Source organism: Schistocerca cancellata, chromosome 8 (genome assembly GCF_023864275.1).
Source record: "Schistocerca cancellata isolate TAMUIC-IGC-003103 chromosome 8, iqSchCanc2.1, whole genome shotgun sequence".
NCBI lineage: Eukaryota > Metazoa > Arthropoda > Insecta > Orthoptera > Acrididae > Schistocerca > Schistocerca cancellata.
This window is the reverse complement of record NC_064633.1, coordinates 520,324,582-520,329,833: the sequence shown is the minus strand read 5'-3', so window position 1 is coordinate 520,329,833 and position 5,252 is coordinate 520,324,582. Positions and strand designations below refer to the sequence as shown.

Genomic DNA, 5,252 nt, shown 5'->3' with positions numbered 1-5,252 from the left:
CACAGCCAACCTAAGAAAATCAAAATTTGGTTGCAGTGAGATAAAATATTTAGGACATATCATTAATTCACAGGGCATACGTCCTGATCCCAGTAAATTAGATGCTATCAGAAACTTTCCTAGCCCTCGAACTAAAAAGCAGTTAAAATCATTCCTTGGGCTATGTTCATTTTTCAGACGTTTTTTGCCACAACCACTTTTGAACAGTAAACATCTGCTAAATCTACTCCGAAAGAATCAAGTTTGGATCTGGTCGGAACAGTGCCAGAATGACTTTAATACAATTAAACATGCTTTAGTGAATGCTAACATATTGAGCCATCCAGATTTCAATTTAGATTTTTGTATGACTTGTGACGCTTCACGTACTGGCTTGGGCTGTTGCTTATTTCAAGTTGTAAAGAATAAAGAAAAGGAACAGATAAGAATTATTGGGTTTGCAAGTCGTACTTTAACTGAATGTGAGCGTACATACTCGACTACTGAGTTAGAAACACTTTCCATAGTATGGGCATTCAAGAAATTCAATTATTATTTATTTGGAAAACATACAGTAATTTACACCGATCACCAGGCCCTGACATTTTTGTTAACTTGTAAACTTGTACATCCTAGACTATCACGATGGGCAGTTACACTTCAGAACTACTCTTTTGAAATTAAGTACATAAGAGGTAAGGACAACACCATTGCGGACACTTTGTCTAGACTTCCACAAGGTATGAATGATACCAACAGTGACTTAGAAAATATAAATGACTACAGGATTCTCTTAATGCAAGACAAGCAGTATCACCAATATTATATTGATATGTGCAGAAACATGGCTGAATTACAAAAATCTGATCCTCACTGGTATAAGATAATAACATTACTGGTAGAAAAACAAAATCATCCTTCGACTAAGTATTACAAGTTACACAATGATGTGTTATTTTATCGACGACATCCAAATGCTACTAACTGGTGTGTATGCATTCCCGAAGAGTCTGAACGTAATTTAATTTGGCACACACACTTAGTTTGGGGTCATTATGGGACGAAAAAGTGTTTGGCAAAGCTCAGCACATACTGTTATTTTAGCAATATGAGAAGAAAAATTTACAGGGAACTGAAAACATGTGTCATATGTCAAAAATCAAAACCTCAGAATTTATCCACAAAAACAGATTTACATTCTATTTTACCCAGTAAACCCCTGGAAATTCTGTGTACTGACATCAGTGGACCGCATCCAGCAAGCTCTGGAGGCGTCAAATATATCTTAGCTTTTTACGATGTATTTTCTAAACATGTAAAACTTTATGCTTTAAAATCCGCCACTGCAAGTGCTATAATACGAAGATTCTCAAGTGATTACCTGACGCACGTGGGAAAACCTAAAGGAATTCTGTCAGATAATGCAGCATACTACTCTGGGTACAAATGGAGAAATTTCTTGAAGGACAATAACATTAAAAGTATATTTATTTCGAGGTTTAGTCCACAATGTAACGCGACTGAGAGACTTTTCCGAGAATTAAATCGATTCATGAGGACCTATATTTCATCAAAACATACTAATTGGGTGTCCTACCTAAGTCTTTTCGAAGACGTACACAATAACTTAAATATTTACGATACAAATTACACACCTAACGAGATCATGTTCAATTGCAAACAGAACGATCAGTGGATAGAACCATTACCTAAGTTGTCAGACAAGGAAATCACACCTGAACAGAAAATAAAAGAAGTATTGACTACATTGACACATCACGCACAAATACGAAACAAACATCACAGAAACATAATAAAAAGAAAACAAAAATTCGAGGTAGGAATGCTTGTACTACTTCGTACTCATCATAAATCTGTTGCACTCAAACGACGCAACGCTAAGTGGCGTCTGCTATATGAAGGACCTTATATAATTGTTAACATACCGCACCCTGGTGCGTATCTGTTACAACATCGTAGAACTAACAAAATTATTGGGCTATACGCACACCGAGATCTTAGAGCATTTCATGCTGAATAATGTCAAAGTCATACCCATCAAAACATTGCTAAGCAACTCGTTACAACACAGATAATAAGTAGTATAGAAATTTTCATTTCAGCGTTCCAGAGTCGCAGTTGAAGACAGAAGAACTTTTCTTTCAACGCCGCGGCTCCACCGAGAAGACTGAATATTAAAGTAAAATTTATGATTACGTAGCAGTGAATGATATATTAATTTTTCACGGAACATTTGTGACTGTAGGTACCACTGACTTGGTATGACACCTGACGAACTGACAGACGTCATCTGTGAAGCGATCTTTTACTTTGAGAAATAGATTAGACGCACATCTCTAAACACGAAAAGCATCTACCAGTAGTCAAGGCCACACAGACACTCTACACACACGCACAAAACGCGAGGAATCGAACATTTTCTCTCTCTTACTATTTTGAATATTTATTGAGTAGTGAAAACGCCTGGTCTTGCCTACTGATGTAATGAATGTTGTGTCTAACCTATCTTAATTTCAGGTGACATCACAAAACCGATAAAGAGGACGTAAATATCTGCAATTCATGTAATCAAATGTGACACAATGTAATAACCTATAGCGATGTAATGATGATGTAAACATGTTTATGTGCAACTGTATTATGTTTATACTAAGAAAATATGTGACGTGTGTATGTATAATTACTTTTTTTTTTAACTGATGTATCATGTAAAAATTTGAACAAAACGAATGCCAAAAAGACATTGCATAGTGAACCTCTGTTCACGGACATTAACGAACATTACTAACTCTGCAACTACGCAGAAACCTATGTGAAGGAAACGGTTAATGCCATTCATTATGCATCGTACCTATGTAAACGGGATGAACGATTTCCTTGATTAATAACTACGAACATTTAGGTGAGCTATATTCAGCAAAAAACTGAAAATGTGAAGTGCATAATTCGTGCATCGTCTAGTGACATTACTACAGTACCTAACTTCAAGATGTTAACTGGATTAAATGGACACAAAGTGCCTGTCCAGAAAACAACACGACGGGTGGAAGAATTTTGGTTGGAACTTCAGGGAATGAAATGTTCTCGAAATGTGACGGACACTCTTACCTGGACTGTCCTAGGATCGACGCCAGCTATGTGCCGTCCGAGGTTCTACAACCAAGCTTCCACGGAATGTAAAAAACGAACTGCACGTGGACCAATTACTCGGCGGGTCACGTCTGATCTGTAATAAGCAATGCTTTTACTCACAACGAACTGCATCACAACGACTATAATGGAAATAGGAAATGGACACGCTTATGTATTAATCACGTTGTTATACAACGATGTTACTGTGATCAAAAAACTTTACCACGACGATACTAACCTGTAAAAAATTATTGTGCAGCAGATGAATATGAACTGTGATAACGACACGATGTGTATAGGTCAACGCACCTGAAACATACGGACATTTTTCTTTGAAGTATTTCAAAACAATACTATGTAACTAAGAACATTCAACAATCTAAGTTGTATTGTGTTATAACGAATATTGTAAATTTAAAACTAAGTTACCTGTCATAGAATGTAGTCTTCATATGTAATCTTGGTTGAATATTTTCTTGGTGCAACGACTGAGAGACGAGCGCACACGAACAATATGAACTGCAATACTGTGCCGCGTGATCTAACTGTACGACATAACGGCAGTCACACAGACGCTTCTGCGCATGCGCTCACTCTATCTGCCAACATAAGAACTTTTACGGGGCACCCGCGTCATTCAAAGTTTGTATATAATGTGTATAATGTAGGTGATGTAAATAGTTGTAGATAACTTAGATTTTCTTGTGCCTTTAGGTGAATTGCTCGCCTGCAGGTGTGTCCTTTCGCCTCGCAATTCAGGGGGCAATATAAAGGCACATTTGCATGCCGAGCGTGAGTTTCCTCGGAAACGCGAAATATTAATTAAATAAATAATCAGTGACAAATAAATAAAGCCTATGGCACACAACTGCAGCGCTGTGTCGCTGATAAAACAAAAGCACAATTACGTTACTCATATGTTTGATTAAGAAAGGAGAGCTCTGGTTGAAGTGGTGCGAGAAGCACGTATTTTATTTTATTGTCTGGCACACCGCCATATTTCATGTTATAGAAAATTACTGCGAGTTGCAACCACACTAGGCACTCGATTCTGTAAAGAATTTATATTTATAAAAGTAAGTAGGATTATGAACTGTAGGCTTATTCATTGAATATATCTGATTTAACTAACAGTGTAACTTTTTTATGTTTAGTAGACAATCACCTCTGTACGACGTTTTGGCATGGCTGGCAAATTATTGTAATATTGAGATTTAGATTATGAGTCCGCACCTACCGCAGCAGTCTTTGGAAACGATTTAACTACGAAGTCCGATTATTTCAATTTTATTTCACGGTCAACTACGAGTAACATTGCCTTTACGAAAAAGCCATTGTCAAGCGTCTGATACCGAATAATTATCCAGATAAGCAAATATCAATTACAATTACAATCACCATCATACAGAATAATTAACATTAAAATAATTAATATTTTATTTGATTTTATTTTATTTATTTTATAACCTTCCGCCGACCACTGGAGACAACATCGATGTACTGTGAAGACCTCACGCCCCACGTGTTGAGCAATTCGGCGGTACGTCCACCCGGCCTCCCGCATGCCCACTATACGCCCTCGCTCAAAGTCCGTCAACTGCACATACGGTTCACGTCCACGCTGTCGCGGCATGCTACCAGTGTTAAAGACTGCGATGGAGCTCCGTATGCCACGGCAAACTGGCTGACACTGACGGCGGCGGTGCACAAATGCTGCGCAGCTAGCGCCATTCGACGGCCAACACCGCGGTTCCTGGTGTGTCCGCTGTGCCGTGCGTGTGATCATTGCTTGTACAGCCCTCTCGCAGTGTCCGGAGCAAGTATGGTGGGTCTGACACACCGGTGTCAATGTGTTCTTTTTTCCATTTCCAGGAGTGTATATTCAAATTTCGCACCACTCGCATAAGAGTGGAGCTAGTAACGCCACTATGAGAATACAAATCATGCTTGCTTCAAATACACGCTGTAACGTTCGTGAGCTTTAGTTACCTTAAAGATTAAACATGGTGAGTTGCTGTTAGTCAAGAACCCCTTTAAGGTGACAAAGACGCCATTATCAACACCTGTATAAGTTTGAACGAAATCTTGAAATAGGACTGCGAAAAGATGGATGTTCCTCC

The 5,252-nt window shown here is 38.3% G+C and overlaps 1 long non-coding RNA gene across 1 annotated transcript; it reads right to left on the bottom strand.

Moving 5' to 3' along the window:
- Positions 1 to 2,989: 2,989 nt before the first annotated feature.
- LOC126095765 (uncharacterized) lies at positions 2,990 to 3,627 on the bottom strand. The gene is made up of 3 exons (XR_007521982.1): positions 3,562 to 3,627; positions 3,371 to 3,441; positions 2,990 to 3,226 (listed from the first exon to the last, which is right to left on the bottom strand). It is a non-coding gene; the product is annotated as an uncharacterized LOC126095765 (long non-coding RNA).
- Between the last annotated feature and the right edge of the window lie 1,625 nt (positions 3,628 to 5,252).